Below are 23213 nucleotides of genomic sequence, written 5' to 3' on the forward strand. Positions count from 1 at the left end.
TGTTGCGTGTTTCGAAACTGGCTCGTAGTTGAGTTGCCAGGTGAACCAGCGCTTTCGGAAGTCACGACTGAATCAGCCCTAGGGCCAAGAATAGGATGTTGAACCAGAAGGAGGAGCTATAACCAAAGACCATCCACAAAGGCCTGAAACTCATACCACATGAAAAGATTGAGTTTCTATACTATTATATTATCTTGTTATTCATCCGCTTCTTCTATTTTCTTCAATTTTTTTGGGGGGGTTCGTTAACGTTCTTTGAGTTAATTTCACTTCTTTCTTTCTTTATCGCTTTGATGATAAAACTAGTCTAGTCGTTCTAGCGCTTTCGCACTAATTGGTGATACTTTTCACTCATTCAGACTACTACAATCAATGTTCTATACACGCAACGCTCAACCCAAAACTTATCTTAACGGGACGACAATGGATTCATCACATGTCTCGCCTTTCTTGATACACATCATCAAAGGTGCTGCCACGATTTGATATCTAAACACATTGTTTTCCTTTCCGTTCTTTCATTCTTTCAATTGTCCACGCGCCCTTTTTAATCCCTTTTTTTTCTCATTTTCTTCTGAAGTATATTTTTCAGCAACATTTTCCCCTTTCATGGCTCAGTTGGCATCCATTCATTCATCTATTAATTCCCGTCCATCCAACCATCCTTCCTACTCTCCTTCTCACACTAATTCATAATTCATGAGGTCAATGATGACCAAGGGTGACTTTGCATTGTAGTCACGTGCACGCACCTTGATACTTGATCAAAAACGGGATCAAGACACTGATCAAAACACTAACCCCTTTTTTGTCTAACGAGATTCAAGAACAAATGAATTATAATGAGCTTGATCGAAGTCAGTTCAAAAACTCGTGCTTCGTGCTTGATCAGGGCATCCAAACACCTCGAAACAATAAAAGCACTCTGTCTAACGCCTTCGTGCTTTCATCTGTTTCTCGGTGTTTGGATGCCCTGATCAAACACTCGCACTCGTTTTTGATCTATTACATCCTTCCATTTATTTTGTCAACCACTCCTTTTCTCCCTCTCTCTTGTATTCACTTCATTCATTTGTTTATAGATTTGTTATAATACCGTCATCCAATCATATCATTTTGTGCTGATGCTGGAGTCTTTATTTGCTCAATCATGGACTTTTGCGGTATTATTTTGAGTCGTTGATAACTACAACTACCAGAATCCCTTGCACACTTTCTTTTGTTCTGTTAATTAGCACCAATTGTCTTACTATCCTCATGGGGAAATACAAACCATCACGCAACAAATAGCCTATTTATCTCAGATATTCACATCCTAAAGAGTCAGGGGGGGATCCCAAACGCGGTTGATTCGTGACTGACACGTCTTTTTCGCTACATAATAGTAATAATAACAATAATAATAATTTAAATTTAATAATAATATAATAACAATATGATAATATTCGACCATCAATTTACGCTACATATAATACAATAGCCACATCACAAAATAATCTGAACGTGTCCAATATGAATATATATATATATATATATATATATATATATATATACATATAAACGAGTTGACACTGACTGGGGAAAAGACTTTATTTCAGTACGTTAACTTTTTGGCTATGATACTTCGACGTTTATAGCAAGGATGAAATAAAAGGCAGAACACTAAACACTAAACATTAATTTATTCGCATCAGCGAGTTAGCCCTATCGTGAATATCTTCTAGGATCGAATTAGCAGAATGGATGTTATAAAGGGCAGCTAAGGACTCACTCATATGTGTCACAAATGATCACTGATCAGCAACAAGGCAATAGGTACCTGTTGGGATATGACATGGGCCAACAGGTACTAGACAAGACTGGCCGGTCGATGATCAAGGGCATATAGTAAAATCACTTATCAACGAGTTATTATGAAAACACTAGTAATGATATGTTAATCGTGTTTAAAACACGTTCAAACTTGCCAACGTGGAATCGAAATTAAACTAAAACACTTAATCATAATGTAACAGTTTTGGAATAAGAAACTGGTCACCGTTGTGGCTTCGACTGACCTCAGCTTAATCCCAAATATAAACTTACTGAAAAGAGCAAATGATTGGGTAGACGTTGGCAACTGTCTCGTGGCATCCCTGATTGCTGCCATAGAGACGTTGTCAATATTTAATCTTTCGCGTTGCTCGTGTTTATACTTGTAGGAATATCATCAAGCCAACCACCTGACACAAGCCAATGTTTGACTTGTCAGTTGTGGCTCTAATGCATTTATATGTCGAGTATATGAAGTATGGGGACACTCAAATGGTTTAATTATATACTAATTGAACGAATATAGAACAGTTTCCGTGTTTGATACTCTGATCAAAACACGAGGGATGCTGAAAGAAGCGTAGGAAACCACTTGTGAAGCGTAGGAAACCACTACGCGAGAACAAGTGTTCTCTCAATATCCCAAGTGTTTTGAACAAAGTATTAAACACGGGAAACTGTTTAAAATTTTACCATTAAATAACAAGCGCACGATCAATTCAGAGCGCGCGTGCGGAAAAAATGGTAGACATGAGCTTGTTTGACGTCATACTCTCATCGAACATGTTTTTTTTGACCAATCAGAGTTCCCGTTATATCTAAATTATTTTCTAAAGTGAGATATTACTTAGTCTAATTATACAGCTTCTCATTAATCCCATATAGGTAACTGTCCAATTATTTTCTTAATTGGACAGGTCTTGTTGATATGGTATTAATTAGGCAGCTATATAGTTAATAGGTAATGGGATTTCATGCTCTCCAATCAAGAAATAATTAGAATCGAAAAATTCCTCTGACTGCCAAATTGGACTCGGCCTACGGCCTCATCCAATTTTGTCAGTCCTCGGAATTTTCCTCGTCCAATTATTTCTTAATTGGACAGCATGGAGTCCTATTACGTATACTAATCAAGAATCCAATGGACGCTTGACCGATGTCTTATGTTTAATTCTTTAGACTTGTCTATGTTTGCTAAACGTTCAGCCGTTTCAGTTCGAATGTACAAACTCCTCCACATTTAGGCCATACTATGACCCTAGCTAGCTGGTTCTGTGATTTCGTTACGTTTTCCATAATCAGTGGTGTTTTCCTGATGCAGGGGATTAGCCCACAGCCCAACTCCAAGCCTGTAAGGCCCGTGGATCACTCATCAATAATATAAACCCTAGACATAAATATTTGATTTTTTCGTCGTATATCAAGTTGTTGGTTGTTACCCGTGGATCAAGATCAGCTCAGTGCAATTTGTGTGTGTTCCAGTCAATTTCAAAATGTTTGTATCTTGAAGTTGTGCATTCTTTATTTTACCGTTGGTATTTGTGAATATTTAGACACTGATATCTGCCATCAACTGGGGGGAAAAGTGGTACTTTCTGAATGCAAAAAAAAAAAAAAAAAAAAAAAAAAAATGCAGCTAGGGATTTTAGCTAAATGAAGTGAATTAGAAACCCTTTATTATTTAAGATGCTGTTGTTTTTTCAATTCCAACATTTTGAAGGATCTCGGCTACATGTGACACAATGAGCTATTTCGAGGCCCCACTTTTCAGTTTCGCTAAAATTACAAGGCCTCCATTATCTCACCTACAAACCCTCTCAAAGATACAGCAATAAGGAAATTAAGGAAATAATTATTTCTGTTGGTAAAAACTACTTCAGACAAGTGTAAAAGCACAGTAGGATACAAGCCAGAACAATTCTTATTCCAAATCTACTTAAGCAATATGTGGAAAGTCAAACTTGATTTAAAAATAAAACGTAGTTAGAATTAACGCACAATTTAAACCACTTAACCTAGTACGTTATTTCAAGCGATGTTCCATGGGATATTAACTGACACCCTACCCTTGTACCATGGGATAACACAGATACTCTACTCTTGTACCATGGGATAACACAGATACTCTACTCTTGTATCATGGGATAACACAGATACTCTACTCTTGTACCATGGGATAACACAGATACTCTACTCTTGTACCATGGGATAACACAGATACTCTACTCTTGTACCATGGAATAACACAGATACTCTACTCTTGTACCATGGGATAACACAGATACTCTACTCTTGTACCATGGGATAACACAGATACTCTACTCTTGTACCATGGGATAACACTGACACCCTACTCTTGTACCATGGGATAACACTGACACCCTACTCTTGTACCATGGGATAACACTGACACCCTACTCTTGTACCATGGGATAACACAGACACCCTACTCTTGTACCATGGGATAACACAGACACCCTACTCTTGTACCATGATATAACACAAAGACCCTATTCTTGTACCATGGGATAACACAGACACCCTACTCTTGTACCATGATATAACACAAAGACCCTACTCTTGTACCATGGGATAACACAGACACCCTACTCTTGTACCATGATATAACACAAAGACCCTACTCTTGTACCATGGGATAACACAGACACCCTACTCTTGTACCATGATATAACACAAAGACCCTACTCTTGTACCATGGGATAACACAGACACCCTACTCTTGTACCATGATATAACACAAAGACCCTACTCTTGTACCATGGGATAACACAGACACCCTACTCTTGTTCCATGATATAACACAAAGACCCTACTCTTGTACCATGGGATAACACAGACACCCTACTCTTGTACCATGATATAACACAAAGACCCTACTCTTGTACCATGGGATAACACAGACACCCTACTCTTGTACCATGGGATAACACAGACACCTTACTCTTGTACCATGGAATAACACAGACACCCTACTCTTGAACCATGGGATAACACTGACACCATACTCTTGTACCATTGGATAACACAGACACCCTACTCTTGTACCATGATATAACACAAAGACCCTACTCTTGTACCGTGGGATAACACAGATACCCTACTCTTGTACCATGCGATAATACAGACACCCTACTCTTGTACCATGGGATAACACAGACACTGTACACTTGTACCATGGGATAACACAGAAACCCTACTCTTGTACCATGGGGTAACACTGACACCCTACTCTTGTACCAACGGGATTACACAGAAACCCTACTCTTGTACCATGCGATAACACAAAGACCCTACTCTTGTACCATGGGATAACACAGACACACTACTCTTGTACCATGATATAACACAAAGACCCTACTCTTGTACCATGGGATAACACAGACACCCTACTCTTGTACCATGGGATAACACAGACACCTTACTCTTGTACCATGGAATAACACAGACACCCTACTCTTGAACCATGGGATAACACTGACACCATACTCTTGTACCATTGGATAACACAGACACCCTACTCTTGTACCATGATATAACACAAAGACCCTACTCTTGTACCGTGGGATAACACAGATACCCTACTCTTGTACCATGCGATAATACAGACACCCTACTCTAGTACCATGGGATAACACAGACACTGTACACTTGTACCATGGGATAACACAGAAACCCTACTCTTGTACCATGGGGTAACACTGGCACCCTACTCTTGTACCAACGGGATTACACAGAAACCCTACTCTTGTACCATGGGATAACACTGACACCCTACTCTTGTACCATGGGGTAGCACTGACACCCTACTCTTGTACTATAGGATAACACAGACACCCTACTCTTGTACCATGATATAACACAAAGACCCTACTCTTGTACCGTGGGATAACACAGATACCCTACTCTTTTACCATGGGATAACACAGACACCCTACTCTTGTACCAGGGGATAACACAGACACCCTACTCTCGTACCTGATATGGGATAACACAGACACTCTACTCTTGTACCATGGGATAACACAGACACTCTACTCTTGTACCATGGGATAACACAGACACCCTGCTCTTGTACCATGGGATAACACAGACACCCTACTCATGAAACAATGGGATAACACAGACACCTTACTCTTGTACTATGGGATAACACAGATACCCTACTCTTGTACCATGGGATAACACAGACACCTTACTCTTGTACCATTGTATAACACTGACATCCTACTATTGTAACATGGGATAACACAGAAACCCTACTCTTGTACCATGGGATAACACAGAAACCCTACTCTTGTACCATGGGATAACAATTGTATGATTATATCCTATTCATACATCGAATAAATTCGAAATACGTAAGAACCCCTGAGTCAAGTTGTCAGCTATCCAGATCTAGTCCTGCTCTAACTCCAACTAGAGCGCTTGCAGTAAAACCATGAAAAAAACAAAACAAAAACAAACAAAACAAAACAAAGTTGATACTGACAAATAGTAGCTATTTAGTTAGTAATAGTTGCTATCACTCAACCAGAACATTCATTACACAAAGACAAATGCACAAGAGACCATTTGTGTTTTTGTGCAAAGAATGTTCTGGTTGAGTGATACGAATTATCAGTTGTGCAGGGGTGGTAATATAGATGACTAGTCACCCCCTTTTTGCTCACATTTCTCAGTACATCGTTAGTAACAGTCACCCCCCTTTTCCTCGAATTCCCGGTAAAACATTTGTAATAGTCACCCCCTTCTAAAATTCCTGGATCCGCCCTCGTTAAGCCTCCTTTACGCTAGTTATTTTCTCTGTTTTATCCTCATGAATTAGGAATGAGTTTGAGGGTAAATACCAATGACAAATACCAACGGTAAAGCAAAAGAATGAAAAACTCAAACAACACGAACATGTTGGACTTCATTGGAACATGAATATTCTGATAAAATCGAGGCGAGAAGAGAAAAGAAGACCTAAAATAGCATCCCTGATGGTCGAGAGACAGGAGGTTCTTCACGAATCTGCAACATGTGTTCCTATTGGAGGGCACACATGTGTAGAACAATAGAAAACAATGACCTTTCCCCAACCCCGCCCCTAAACCTAACCAATCACAGGGGACGTTGCAAATTTGGGAAGCCTAACCCTGAGAGACTCAGGAGAGAAGAAAGAGCTGCACTGAAACTCCATACTGCTGAGTTTTAACCCTACTTGGGTGATGCTATTCCCCGGGCGTGGAATAAGTCCAAAACATCTTATTACCATATAATACACAGGGCACCCATGTAGTAATAAACCAATCAATCAATACTTTATTCACATCAAAATTAAAATTAAATCAATTTACAATATATTAAAAAAAGAAAGGTTTGATGGTGCTGAGGAACAAGTAAGGAAAAGTCTTTACAAAACTACCTGTTGTTCTTTACAACACTAAAATCCCTATAGACATAAAAGATACTTGACTGTAAGGCCCCGTCCACACAATGCCGGATAAATTTGAATCCGAATTTTCAAACCGAAACTGAAAAAAACGTTTTCCGACCACACTAATACGGCTAGCCGGCATTTTCAAATTGTTCCACTCTGGAGACCGTATTCGAAAAAATTCATTTTCGGTGAATCGCCCGGACTAGTGTGGACGGTAGGACTAACCGAATAAATAAAAATTCGGATTCAAATTTATCCGGCATAGTGTGGACGGGGCCTAACATAAAAGCTGCTTTGGTTATAGTTTTTCTAATAGAAATAGGAAAATAAACTCAATATCAAGTGAAACTGATTTCTAACGTATGTACACATAAGAAAAATGCTCTAGCTTCCCAAAAGACTAATGTCAAACGTCGAATTCACATGAGCCGAACTTAATGACATCAAAGAAAACCGCCTTGTTTTCCATTTTAAAAATTAGGTGCGGGCTCTTATGCAGTTCTACGTTTGTCCTGAGCCAAAGAGAACAATCAGATACATTATTCAAGAGAGAGAGAGAGAGAAAAAAATTTTTCTAAGTACATCATTCAGTATTTACAAATTTTGCAGTATTTTTGAGACAATGCGTTCGTAATCGGAAACACATCCAAGTTCGTAGTTCGAGTGCGAATATTAAAAACGCAAAATAATCTATTAACTAAATAGTACTAAATAGTTAGAGTGACCTTAGACTGCTTGGCCCACGATAGAAAAATGTATATAAACTGTACGTGACTAACAGACAAAAAAAAGGACAAAAAAGACAAAAGCAAACAATCGAATATAATAGCGTTAAATGTACTATATATTCTAGTTACTATAGTTCATAGAGCAAGTAAAATCTATTTGAATACAAACAATAAACCTTTAAAAATAACTATTAATTAAGTGCTGCACAGACTAATAATTCTAAAACAATGAGTTTGCCTAATGGTCGTGGGTCGTGGGTCGTGGGTACGAAGTCGTGGGTCGTGGGTACGAAGTCGTGGGTCGTGGGTACAAAGTCGTGGGTCGTGGGTACGAAGTCGTGGGTTCCAATTTTTTTCCAAATTTATCATTTATAACTTTAAATTTATCACTATACTTCCAAAACGAAATCGTGTGGCTTTGTTCCTATAAATTCGGTGTAATTGTGGGTTGTGCAAGGTAGTCTGTGTCTGATTTGCGTGACAGTGTTATAAAAATACACCAAAATTGGTGGCCTGGAAAACCTTTTAGCACTTTCTTACATTTCATTTATATTGGCCTTGCTGTTCAAACATAAATTTGGCGGAAAAAAAGAAAAAGAAAAAGAAAAAAACAACAACAACTAGTCTTCTACCTTGTCTCGCTTTAACGAGGAGTCTTCAATGGACTTTATCAAGATGTTACCTAGAAACTGGAGCGACAAGCCGCTGCAAACGTGTGAAGTTGATGGACAGCAAATTCGCGTTTTCGGCATCGCGTTTCTCCTCGTTCTATGTTTTTTGTCGTTGCGAGAAAGCTTGTTTCACTATTTCTTAGTAGTTTTCTGTGTTAGTATGGAAATCCTGAGTAAACGACTCGAAAGTGCCGGGTTTACCGTTACCTACGACTCCAAGGTTGATAGGGACTGCTTTTATGCAGCGGCAGTGTATCAGTTGGGCTTAAATACCAAGAAGGTCAAAGAAGTTATATTTAGTAACTTAGAGAAGAACCGATTTGATGTAAGTATAATCAAAACGATGTTTTATTCTTGATTTTGCGGGTCCATACCTAAATTATAAGGAAAGTAGAAATTCCAATAGAGTCAGCTCTCTAAAAATCATGTCCACCAACTACATGGAATGAATAATCGCCGGTTTAGGAGATTCCAACACGTGTCTCCATCTTCATCTTCATCACCAGTCTCAAACCTTTTATTCAGTTTTATTGGAACCAAATTTTAATTTCATGTCTTAATGTATACGAGAGATCTAGTATCTTTTCGTATTGGGTGCGACTGGAAAGAGCCTAGCTATGCCATAGATTGAAATATTTTACTCTGCATTGCTCACGCTGTGTGGACACTACAAAAACCTTTTTGAATTTCGAATCATTCTCAACACACTTCTAATTCGATCGCTTTTCACATAGTCTATTTTTGCTTCTAATTGTTGGTGTAAAGTTTATGGAAATATCTGATAAGATGCTCCTTTCGTTTTCTATTATCAAGCCAAAACTCAAAATATTTGCTTTTAACAACTACCAATGACAAACAAGAGGTCAAGATTTGCGTGACTAGCTAATTTTGAGGACAGCAAGGTTTGGGGATTTTATGTAGACGTTACCGGTTAATCCTGGTTCAGAGCTTGGTTTGCCTTTTCAAAAAAAGGAAAAACCCTGAGTTATAACGCGGGGAGCTTGCGCAGTTTTGAGAACCACCTTACTGAGAACCACTTTGCATAGTAGAGTCGATATTTAAACCCATAAAAAAACCTATAAACTAATAATAGAGACAAAAAGCTATAAGCTTTACTTTAATACTTCGAGTCGAGTTCGCGAATTTACAGGAAGAAAGCTACACAATCTCGTTTTAGAAGAATAGTGAAGAAATGATAAATTTGGAAAGTTGGAAAAAAAATGGAACCCACGACTTCGAACCCACGACCCACGACTTCGTACCCACGACCCACGACTTTGTACCCACGACCCACGACCCACGACCATTAGGCAGACTTTAAAACGATAATAGAAAACAAAGGTTCTTACGCAGTTTAGTAGTATTTAGCTCCATTGTTTTTTTATTGTTTTAGTCAGTAATTGGTACTGATTATCAGGGCATTTCTTGCTGTGAGTCTTTACATAGTTTTACTTCATCGATTTCCAAATTGAAAACCCTTTACTATACACTGCATGATTAAAACTATTTTGATCGTTAAGAATGTGTATTTATATTAAAAACAACGCATTAACTTCTTGAAATTTAAGACAAAAAATAGTAAATATATATATTTATACAAAAAGAGAATACTTGGCTATGATAGGCAAAACAGCCGGTTTGTTTTATAAAAGACCTTTTATATAATTTACAGCGAAGACTCGAGCTGCAAATCAGTATACAACCTCTCTGTATTCATACAAAAAAAAAAAAAAAAAGACGTATTGGCTACGAAAAGGCATTATACAAAGCATGTTGGTTTATCCAGGTTTTAGCTTCAAAAAATATCTTCTTATATTTTACCTCGAAAATTCTAGGCAACTAGTCGCAGTGCTCGGAAACATCCAGTAGTGCAATCAGGAGAATTTTCATTTTGCAAACAGCAAAGAGCTTGAAGTCTAATATAATCCAAATATTCGCATGTAGCTGTCAATAATCTTTAAATCCTTCTTCGTCTTTTATGATATATTTTTCTTCACTAGTAGTGAATCGAGCAATTATCCTCGCCGGCATGGTCGCTAAAGGAAGGTGCATTTGATTTAGTTGAATTCTGTCGAACACTCAAAAACGAACTGTTGTACTGTTGTAGTCTTTGGAATCCATTGGGCTGCAACGTATTCCTATCAACATTTCTTTCATTATCTTCGTTCTCGACTTCACCAGGGATATTTGTCATCGAGCTGTGTACTCCAAAGGGCATTCTTTTTCCTGTGAAAAGATCTTCTGTACGGTCCTTGCGAGTCATGATGATATTCGGTGTTGATATAACATTGGTATTATCTATGGCGGATTCCTCTAAATCATCCTTTTCGTACTGGTTCTGTTTGTATTTGCGATAACAGCAGAAGACGAGAAGAATGATAACACAAATAAAAATCACTCCAAAAGCACACACTAAAGCAATTACTAGTGGAGTTTCCATGGTTTGATCACTTGGACACTACCTTCCAGTCTTTCTTGATTGTTTTTCTCACTTCACAAAGTTCTCTTCGATGAAAACTAGAATATCGTTCGTAAAGTTCACTTCACGCCTGCCTTGCTTTTTCTCACGCCAGTTATCTCATGCAATTCTGCACACTTCTATTCTCTGCCGTTTGCACTTCGAAAATTATTTAACTTTGTGTTCCATTCAGATTCACTTACAAAATAACGCAAGAGTTTTGCTTTATACAACAGCGATGTTGAACAAAGTCTTTAGTGATTTTGCTAGAAATATCTTGCGCGAAATTCAACAGACCCTGAAACCTCCAAGACTGTAATGGAAGAGTGATCTCTTTAACTTAATATAATCGTAAATTATGATTTATTACCCTTAATATTATTATTTGGATGTCAAAAAGAGATTAGGATTAAAGGTTACTTTGTATTATAATCAAAGAAAAATTTACTCGACAAAAAAGAAAAAAAAAACGTTAACATTTGAAGAAAAATCTGAAACCTGACCTTCTAAATGCTTCATTAGCGATAATTAATTGTTCAAATATAATACGCATAAAAGCTATTATTCAGCGGAGCATTTAATGCTTTTTTGATTATCAACGTCATCATATGCGTATCTAGTTTGTTCTCAGATCATTCTTAATAAAGCTCTTATTGAAATAAATTTTAAGTTATTTTCCAAAAATATATTTTTTGCTAAATGTTCAATTCCTTCAATTGAGTGATATTTCATTATTTTCAAAACGTCTTACTTAGTTGGAAATTTTGAGACCACTTAGTTTTACGTGTATATCAGTTTAACAAAAGTCATATACAAGAGAACCATATTCATAGGAATGTACCATTAAAAATATTGTGCTTAAGAGAAATTGTTTTTGAAGTATTTGATTTATTTCTGGATACCTCATCAATCAAATATAGCGCATGAAATAAAACTGTCTAGAGCCTTCTTCGACTCCGATCATAATTGAACAAAACGTGTTAACGTAGCTAAAGCTTTTACTACGTAATGATTTTTACATGTTATTGTTTGGCAATATTCCAGAAAGAAGATGTATACTACGTAACAAAACTTGTAAAAATACCAAACTTACGTACGCCGGGACGATTCGCAACGACGATTTTTTGTTATACGTGGCTGCGAGAAAAAATGATGCCGAGTAACGCTTCGCAAGTTTTTGATGATTTTTCGTGTAAAGCTGATTCGTGTAACACTACTGAGCTTTATCAACGATTTTTCGCGCAACGCATACCCAAAATGCAGTTCAGTACTCTCATAGAAGCGAGGCGATGTCAAGAAACAAGATCAGTGGCTTCTTTTAAAAATCGCTAAAAATCGTCCCGTGTAATATGTTGATGTTCAAATGACGTTGCGTGAAAGTTGACTAGTGTAACATGTAATAAAATCGACGAGTCGTATAGCAAAAAATCGTCGTTGCGAATCGTCCCGTGCAACATTAAATAAATTCAGCTTTAAACACTATAAAGTTGAGGTATACATGCAATGGCACAGGAATAAGCTACTCTGAACGCGGCTTTGCATGCCATTATGCATCTTTTTGTTATTTGACATTTTAAAAATAATTCCTATGACCGTAAAACAATAAATATATGAAAAGTTAGGAATAATTAGAAGAAAACAGTGCAAAATCTTTGTCAGAGTCTATCGTTTAAAGCTGGCCAAGGTACCTCTTGCAATTTATATATTTTTTAATGATGTCTTTCAATAATTTAATAATATTTTATAGATTAGAGAGTAATAAAGTAAAACTATCAAAAAGTATTGGAAAAGTTTAGTACTAAACAGTGTACGATTTTTTCTCTGAGGTATGCTCAACTTCTGCAAATTTGTGCAATTTCTCACAAAGGTTTTCACGGATAAATGGTAAGCACTTATAACTAACAAATTAACATTTTAGTAGCATCAATATTGTTTGCAACTTGATGTCTGTCAACACGTACGAATCATCCAAGCAATTATTTTTCTCATCGTGAATGAAGTTAGATGAGAGAGGCTATAGAGAACTTCCACATGACGTCACAGTGGCCATGTTGGTTTACCAAAACAATACGTTTTCTATCCTCCGGGAATTGAACTCTATTTTTAAGCAAAAAACTGTGCAGAAAGTTTCTATTGTTTGGTACAACAATATAGCTGCCTTGTAACATTAGTGAAAACGCTCTATGTCGATAAAGATCGTCGTTTGTACGTGTCAACGATCAGTCAAGTAATCCTATTATACGATCTATTAATTTTTTTGTCAAGCTGATAAATTGCCATTAATTGAGCACTTAAAGAGACAAGGTGACAATGAGCATTCAATAGGAACAATCAAGACAAATATTAGAATGTCACTAAAGAGAATTGAAGAGAATCAGTCGTTCATTATCGTAGATTATCAAGACCATGTTATCTGCCGAAGCTGTAGGTTTAAGGAAAACTGGGCTACCAAGATGACATATATTATCAGTCCTCTGAAAGATCTAAAACAGTCCCATGCATTGCAGTACGATCGGAATGTTGCATACCATTGGTTTTCAAACCGGAGTTTCCAGTTTTCCTGGTAAATGGTAAGCACCCAGTAGTAGGAAAGTAGGAAAGAATATGCTATTTCTTAGGGTGTTTTAGTATTGAAGTATAATAAAGTGTTTGCCATGTAACTCAAAATCCCTTGAGATATGAATAACATTGAAATTTGATCTAATCTAACAAGAGTAGGTAATGCTTTGTTATCGTCCACCAAGATGGTGGTTATGACGTAACATGCACATACTCTATATTATATTCCGTCCGACGAAAAGGAACGAAACCGAGGAGGTCTGAGTATGAGAATGACGTTCCTGACAGACTTAGAGCATGCGTAAACGGTTCTTCACTCGGGTACTCGTGTAAGGACGGTTTATCCAACGTAAGAACGTAAATCCAACCAAAGTTTTCAGAAAAGGCGGCGATACAAAATATATTTTAAGTTTTTCAGTTTTGTTTCGAAAACTCCAACTGAACTGATCTGAAATAGCGATGTAGAATTAATTTTCAATCTTCGTTTACTGTCCAAAATTCTAGCATATTGTTAATTGAAAATTGGTCACGTGATTTTGGTTCGTTTGACGATGAAGCACTGCATGACTGTGGTGTCATATAGCATACGAAATTGAACAGCAAAAAATAAAAATATGCCCGCCATTGCAATAAAAATATATAACTAGTTAGTTATTGGGCCACGTATAAGCAACGTTATTATTTCAATTCGTGGCCTGAAAATCCGTTATTTCAAGAGATAAAGCGACACTTCAGTTTTGCTAATTTTCTCAAATCTGATTGGCTAAAATGTTTTCTTAGATCAGCTAGAAGCTTTAGTATAATGCAACAATTCAATAAGACCTTTTACAATAGCCTGCATTACGAGGTCATATAAAAACGGTAGGCGTGGATTTGTGGCTATTTTTGAACAATTTCCATCCTGTGAAGGTTTCTTTAGTACTGAATGTAAAACAGGCATATCTATTATAGGCAGCAGCCCAATGTGGTACGATGGGATTTTTAGATCGTGTCTCGTATGTTTAGTTAATAAGAAAGTGAGGGCAGGAGAGGCAAACAGATTGATGACATTTATTGCTAAATATTTTAAAATCATCTTGTTAGACAATCGTTTTATTTCCTCTTATTTCCAATTCTTCTGTTCTGTTCTGTTCTGTTCTGTTCTGTTCTGTTCTGTTCTGTTCTGTTCTGTTCTGTTCTGTTCTGTTCTGTTCTGTTCTGTTCTGTTCTGTTCTGTTCTGTTCTGTTCTGTTCTGTTCTGTTATTTTTTGGACTTTATTTAAAATATCAAACTTACACAGAATACACAGTGGATTTTCCATTTTACTATACTTTATAATCAACGACAATTTCAATGGACAGAACAACAGGTTTTTTGATGCAAAGTGACAATTAACAGACGGCCGAATGTGCGTAAGAACAGACCCTTTTAACCTAATTTAATTGTCCTAAAAAACTCCTAACGGACAATGGTTTAGCTATCCATTTTCCAGTAATACAATATTTAACCTGCAATAAAGATTCAATTTAACCAAAATTAGTTGTAATACAGGAATTATAAAATGCTTGAATGAGGTGGCGAGCTTCAAGCTGGGCTGGCTCCATTTGTCTTTGGTCGATGGGGGAAAATATAACGACACACACATTTATCTCTCAAAAAGCACGAAAATTATAAAATTGCGAATCGTCTTTCTCACTTCCTTCTTCAGGGTTCTATATGTGAGTTAGCCGTGCCCTGACTTAGATCAGCCCAGTGGTTGAATCGTTTCAGGGTTTGGTCTGTGAGTTATCTGTGCCCTTAGTCAGTGCAGATATTGTTTCAGGGCTATGAAGGATCCAGGAAATCTGAGAAATCTAATTAAAAAAATAAATAAAATAATAATAATAATAATAATAATAACATTTAGTATTTGTATAGCGCTTATACGAATCAGCTCTATAAGCACTGTAAAATAAAATCGGAAGGAGAGAGAAGGAAAAAAAAACAACTAATATATACATAGCTAATTACAAATTAAATGCTAGTTTAAAAAGATACGTCTTAAGCTCTCTCTTCAATGACAATCAATGTTTCTTATGGACGAAGGAAGTGAGTTCCATAAAACTGGAGAGGAGACCGAGAAAGAACGATAACCATAAGTTTTCATATTATACGTTTTAGAGACCAACAGTAATTCATTGAAGAGCAAAGAGTTCAACTGGGTTTATATTTTGTCATCAAATCACAAATATAGGAAGGAGCTAAACCATGTAAAGTTTTGGATGTCAGCAGAAGAATCTTGTACTTAATGCATTCATTTACAGGCAACCAATGTAGATTGACGAGGACAGGTGTGATATGATTGTATTTTTTTTTAAATTTGAGCAGAAGGATGGTGACTAGCCACCTGTTCACCGCCCTGGATCCATCACTCTGCAGGGTATCGATGATCTTTAAGTAATACAGTGTTACCTCTATAAACCGGAATCTTTTTATCAAGCGGACACCCTCTATTAAAAGGAACATCTATTAGTTGCTCTGTCCCGTAACATATTAACATTTTAGAAAACGTTTATATCATTAACACATAAGAGCACCGAAACTACAAAATATGACAAATCAATGTATCTCTCTGTCTTTTTGTCGAAAATATCCAAGTATTATCGTAGAATGGTTGACTAGCCTTCATTCGTGCAACCATATAGTCTGCAAATAACTATTATCTTATGAATCGTAATATTTTTCTAATCACTTCCGGTGGCGCAAGTTTTGCTCCAAAAGCTTGCGCGTAGGCTTCCATTAAATTCTGATTATCTCGAAAACAGGCTCGGGACAACCAATTTTTCTTTCCAGATTTGGAATCAGAAAATCGAAGTTTTAAAAAAAGTTTAAATCGTTTTCCAAAAGTAGGCAGTCACCTTAACGGAAGAGACCAAAGGAGTTGTGGAGGAAAAGGAAAAGTGGAGTACCTCAATCGATAGACCGAGTTTTCCAGACTTTTTCGATCGGAATAATGCATACCACAGAAGTGCAGCTTTACCGATGGCTTCTAACTCACGCAGTGTGTAGACAAGTATAATAACCTTCAAAGTGCAGTGTATCTTATTTCTTTCCTTTAAGATCTTCAACTTCCTTTTACTCAAGCGATGAGATACTAATTGCTCCATCTCTTTATCTTGTACTTTAGGAATGAGGGTTTAATATATTTTTAGTACAGACAATTCAGCAAAGTAGTCCTAAATCACTTCAAAGTGCTTCTATGGCGAAAATCATTCAAACTCGGATTCAGCTGAAACTTCCTATGAAGTGTTTTCTCGATATTCAGGACGAAAGTATGATATTTTTACGATTATGTTTTGGAGTCTGTGACGTCATACACTCAACATCGAACATCGCTCCATACATTTCTTTGTAGTTTATGATCAAAATATCATTAGTAAAGGCAGAAAGAAATACCCAAACACCCCAAAATATAAATTATAGTCACAAGTAATGTGAAATAAGCACATTAGCCACCCTTTGGGCTTCATAGGAATAAAATAAATTAAGGATTTATATACAAAGAAATATATGTAGCAATGTTTGATGTTGAGTGTATGACGTCACAGACTCCAAAAAATAATCGTAAAAATATCATACTTTCGTCCAGAATATCGAGAAAGCACTTCATACAGTGATTATTGGACCTTTAAAGAGTATTCTTAGGAAGTTTCAGCTGAATCCAAGTTTGAGCGATTTTCGTCAGGATATAATAGCACTTAAAGGAAAACGGAGATGTCATCCATCGAAGGTCTGCTTATTAGTTCGACCCACTTTCGGCTAAACTACAATTTAGGGTATTGTATTTGAATTGCCGTAAAATGAACAGCCGTAATTCTAACCATTCTTACCTGAACAGCATGAAATGCTCATTAAAGTGGGACATCTATTATCCTTGTAGGTAAATCACTATAGGAGACCAGATAAATCACAATTGGAGATCCCTCGTACTTGTAATCAAGACGTATTTTCTGCAGCAATTGTTTTGTATAAATAGCAGCGTTAACAACCAGCATGTACACCGTTGTGAGAAGAGGTGGTAGTCATTCTAGCTATTCACGATGTCTTCACATAGAATCGCAACCTCCTTCTTCATACTGTTGGTTCTCGGGATGGTTTTGCTTGAAAGTGATGCTGTTTTGGTCACATATCCTTTACCGGGCAAACCCTCAGGCAAGAGACAGTCCATCGCTCTAACTAAGGTATACACCTACATATTTCACAAAACGTTGTCGGTCAGAGATATGTAGTTTGAAATCTGAAACCGAGTAGCCGGCGATGCAAAATGTAATACTTTGCATTGGATTGGAATATAAAGAATAATTCATAAGTTTAACCTTTGTTAGGAATGTGATTTTTCGTATTTTAGCCAGAAAACATAAAAGCACAAAATTTCCATTTAGTCTCAGATCGCCCATTTCAGAACTCCGACCGACATCGATCGTTTCTTGAAATAAGTATATACGCGTTTTTAGATAAAAAAACAAAGCACTGAGTGATGTGCGATGTTCCGGTTCTCCCGCTTTTAAGGTGACTGCCTACTTTTGGAAATTGATTTCCGAATTGAAATTTAATGCTGATTCCAAATCTGGAAAGAAAAATAGGGTGTCCCGAGCTTGTTTTCGAGATAATCAGCATATAATGGAAGCCTACGCACGAGCTTTTGGAGTAAAAATTGCGCCACCGGAAGTGATTAGAAAAAATTAAGATTAATAAGACAATAGTTATTTGCAGACTATATGATTGCAGGAACGAAGGCTAGTCAATCCTTCTACAAAAATACATGGATATTTTCGACAAAAAGACAGAAAGATACATTGATTTGTCATATTTTGTAGTTTCGATGCTCTTAAAAAATCTCCTAAAGTCGAACAAAAATCCCTACAAAAATCTATTTTTTCACGTGTTCCTGATTTAAACTTTTCCTAAAATGTTGATATGACCTAGATTTTTAGGAGTTTTTTCGAATGATCTATCAAAAAATATAGAGTTCCGTGCAAAATTTGAGGGTTTTGCCCCGTTGAAGCTCAAAACGCGTATGGTTCTTCAATAAAATCTTGTAGATTTTTCAGCGGTTTCTGAGCGCGCGCACATCGTGGGCTCAAATCGAACGTTCAAAAGTAGGCAGCCACCTTAAGCTTCTAAATTCCAGTCCAATCTGGCGTAGAGTGCTTTTAAGGCGGCAGGTGTCCCCGATTAGTATGCTCACTGGTGGCAAGCTAGTAGAACGATTGATTGATTAAGACGTAAGTCTCTGGCTCCTATTGCATTTATACTATAAAGAACTGAAATTAGTTTTTGCATGTGCTGTGCGCGCCTGCCTTAACACGCCTTCATTTAACTGCAACTTTGAAAGTACAGTGCATTTAAAAGTGCACGCGCGCGAGAAACACCGAACCAAGAAGATGATGTCTATGCCGACTCTCTTGAATAGAAAAGTTTAGAATGAAAAGCTTAGAAAACATTAGAAAATAATCAAAACACCTTTGGTGATTCTTATCTTCAAACTCATATTTTATATATATATTCACTTTTATCACTTTATGAGTAGATTATATTATCTATTTTTATGAGAAGCGCGCCGAGAGTGTGGAGCTGCACAATATAAGAACCTTGAAAATATCATATCCTTGTGATCAATCGTTGACCTGGCCAAGGATAAAAAAGGGGCGCAATGTTTTCTATGTTAAGCATTAAAAAAACCCCCAGAATATAAGGTTGAGAAGGGTTGAATAAGGTCGACATATATCGTTTTATTTGGTTTTCTTACAGGTGAGAGAGAGCATCCAAGCGATCTGTGAAGCTTCAAGTAAGCTCAATTGTGATACAGTTTCAAGAGATAACCCAAGGAAGGACAAGTCGAGAAGGGAGTACAACGGAAAAAAACTGTTATAACTATTAGGGTTCAGGTAATAAGCAACGAGAAGTGAGTTTGAATCATATCAAGAGCCAATGCAATACATTTACAATGGAAGAAAAATAAAACTGTTATAACTAGTTTAAGTAATCATGATACTCAATAAATGAATAAGCCAAAATAACATTGCATCTGGACTATCGTATTAGCAAAAGAATCCTGTTTGTAAGACTATTTAAAAATTAAAGATTCTCTGGATAAATTGAGGTAATGCAGACGTTTTTGCTGATATGGCGGCCATCTTGAATTTATAAGGAATAGAGAGGTGGGTTATGTTTTCAAATAATTTGCAGTCTTGGTGTTTCAAATACTGTTCCAGCTACCAAACAAATTAGTTGCTTTTTTGATTTGCTTTTCTATGAAAAACGTAAAGTTATATAAAAAGATACCCTGACAGCTGTGCAGTCTATACTTTTTCCAATAGTTGCCCCTTCCGCATCCATAATGTCTCCATTAAAACTATAGAATTCAAGATGGCCGCCGTATCGGTAAACAGGTCTATTCCAAGACGGAAAGTAAGGAATCATGGCAACTCGTTTGGTCGACTATAAACAACACTGAATATATCTCAACCCTATAGCCAGCCTCCACGTTCTTGAAGAGAATAATGATAGAAACACTATCTATTCCAAATATCCTTGGATGAGGGTGCTAATGGGGATGTACCCAATTGTCAGTTAGCTATAAATTTCTCGGCCGAATGTCGTTTAACTGTAATAATTTTACGAGCGCTGGCCATAATATTGACTAAAATCATGAAGTATATATATCAGTTAATTTAGTGTTAACTACTACTAATACTTTTTGGCAAATTGTCAGTTAACTACGAACCCATTAGTCTCCCTCGCATCCGTTTTTAGTGTCGGTCGTTCGAATGCAAGCAGCCATTTGTGGAGAGGGAGCGTTGCGTGACGACCGACACTAAAACGGATGCGAGGGAGACTACGAACCCATGGGCACCCTCTTTGATCTTGTTGATAGTCCGGTTTCCGCGATAACTTTTAATTTCAAATCGGTCAGGATACGCTTTCCACTCTTTTCACTGTTACGCGCTGATCGAGACAACAATACCAACAGGGAACATGTTGGGTAGCTGGAGTTGCCTTTCCTCGTTCGCCACTTCTTCTAGCTCACTTTCCTCGCTCACACTTTCATCGGGTGTATTATATTCTTCTCCTCAAGCAATTTCCGGCTCAAATTGATAAAGAACAGCCATACTTCCATAGCGAAATTTGGCTGATTCAACTCCAGCTACCCAACATGTTCCACTATCTGACGTCATCACAGCCCAGGCATCCCAAGCCATCAAATCCGTGATATTCCACAGGGAGCCCAGCTTAAGTCATTTCGCAAATTTGACGGACGATATCACCCCAAAAAACGCATTTCATGAAATTTTCATTTCGATTTTCAAAATCAACAAGGTTTGATGTACATTTTAAGCTATGATGTGTCTGGCACCTCAGAGTCCATTTAAGGTCTCTAAAGTTAAGTTCTCTTAACCTCTATTGCCCGGTTTGATCAGGGAAAACAAAAGAGCAAAGCATGGCTTACTGATCGGCATTTTTTTGTGAGGGAAGTATTCAGCAATATTTGGGACACAAAAATAGCTTTTGAATTATCAATTAAACAAGCTGGAGATTGTGAAATTCAAGTTTAGTTATTGATTGGTCTGGTGTCTGTATCGGCCCTATATCTGATTGGATTTTATCGATGGAAGTTTGGTCAAATAGTAAAAGAATCAGTAAAACGACCGATTTTTTTCTTTTTATAGAGTGCAAACAAGAATAAAGTGTATAGAACAACAGTATATTGAATTAGTAAGACCCTTTGCAAAAATATGGCGGCCGAATATTGAAATGAGTTATATTAAAAAACCAATATCAGCACTGGAAAGACTGGCACATTTATACTTTAGTATCCCTAAGAAGATTCATTATGTTAGGTGTTATATCGGCCGAGAAAACTTTAGTTGAAAATTCATTGACAAATTTACAGACATTTGCAATTGTATGTCTGGGGTATAGCTCGTAGAGTCTTCGAGTGCCCACTAAAAACAAGTACGCTTACTGCTAGTCTTTTATTGGTAATTATTAGCAAATGTTGTACTTTTTTTCTTTTTTTGGTGGTGATTTTTGTTTAAGCAAAACATTTATCTGTTTGACAAGCTCTTGCTTCGCAATCTTTTTTTAAAGTTACATTTTTGCAGTCAGCGTTGAGGTATACATATGTGCTATTAGGGACACGTATCCGCATGTAACTCGTTTTTGCCTTGCGGTAGAAGATACAGACAGGTGTCAAGCTTTTCACTGACTCTGGACACGTTCCGTTGAACGTTACATGACGGTTACAATCATTTTCGGAAATCTTGCTGTGGCATCCTGGACAAACTAGATCCTGATAAGCTGTAAAAGAATTCAAAAAATTAAATCTATCTTTTACTAATAATTATTAGCCATCCCGAGGACGAGGAAAAAACTGGGTCGAGTTGGCAGTATACAGTGCATTGTGGGACGGTTTTATTGGACGTATTTCTAAGATGGCGTCTATTTCGTTCTTCAACTTCCCTGCTGGCAGAGTCTCGTCTGTCTCCCTTGTTGGCGATTCTTGGCGGAGAAAATGGGAGACTGCCGGTCTAGGCCGTTTTCTTTGATAATAATAATAATAATAATATTTATTTATAAAGCGCAAATACAAATCTGTTCTAAGCGCTAGTAAACAAACGACAAAGACAACGACAAAATAAAATTATTTACAAAGAATATGCTAATTTGAAGAGATAAGTTTTAAGTTCAGTTTTGAATGAGGCAAGACTTGATGCATTTCGGAGAGATATTGGAAGTGAGTTCCAGAGTTCAGGAGCAGCCACAGAGAAGGAGCGATGACCATAAGATTTAAGATTATAAGAATGTGCTGATAGAAGAACTTGTGATGCAGAACGAAGATTACGGTTCGGTTAGTTTATACACTGAAATGAGTTCCCGGATATAGATAGGAGATTGGCCATGAAGAGCTTTAAAAGTAAGTAATAGGATTTTATATTTGATTCTAGATTCAATTGGTAGCCAATGCAGATTAACGAGGATAGGTGTAATGTGGTCATGTTTATGGGAAAGAGTGATTATTCTGGCAGCAGCATTCTGTACAGATTGTAGTTTATCTAAGAGTTTGTTTGGTAAGCCAAAGAGCAGAGAGTTACAGTTGTCGAGTTTGGAGGATATGAACGCGTGGACGATATGCCGCCCTCCACGATCATGGACGAACCAAACAAGTTTTGAAACTGGTCTTAACCGGAAATAAGTAGTAGGCATGAGCAAATGTAGAAAACCGCTAAATATTTTTTGAGTCCACAGTTGGTAAAGACACTATAAAATCTTTTCGTTATAAAAACTTATTCGTTGGGTTAAACCTAAGTTTATACCACAAAATAAGCAGGTTCTGTCTTTATCTACTCGTAGTGGCTTTACCGGAGTCCTCGGGGCAGGGGATGGGAATTAGGGAATTCTTCAACATGCAGCACAGGTATATAAACAAAAAGAGAGACTTTTATTTAGAAAAAACTGAGACTGGGCTTCCTGTGCATGGGGTGGCTCTTTCAGTGAAATATAACAGGGAGAATGGGTAACT

The 23213-nt window shown here is 37.1% G+C and overlaps 1 long non-coding RNA gene across 2 annotated transcripts; it reads left to right on the plus strand.

Moving 5' to 3' along the window:
• Positions 1-12979: 12979 nt before the first annotated feature.
• Positions 12980-21235, plus strand: LOC148912791 (uncharacterized). 2 transcript variants are annotated; one of them, XR_016119221.1, is made up of 3 exons: positions 12980-12996; positions 17571-17871; positions 19442-21235. It is a non-coding gene; the product is annotated as an uncharacterized LOC148912791 (long non-coding RNA). The 2 variants fall into 2 exon arrangements; XR_016119220.1 differs by lacking the exon at positions 12980-12996 and adding an exon at positions 13478-13682.
• Positions 21236-23213: the final 1978 nt, after the last annotated feature.

The sequence above is a fragment of the Actinia tenebrosa genome, unplaced genomic scaffold, assembly GCF_029948245.1.
Source record: "Actinia tenebrosa isolate PJP-AT-01 unplaced genomic scaffold, QUT_ActTen_1.0 PGA_scaffold10__47_contigs__length_13832649, whole genome shotgun sequence".
Taxonomy (NCBI): Eukaryota; Metazoa; Cnidaria; class Anthozoa; order Actiniaria; family Actiniidae; genus Actinia; species Actinia tenebrosa.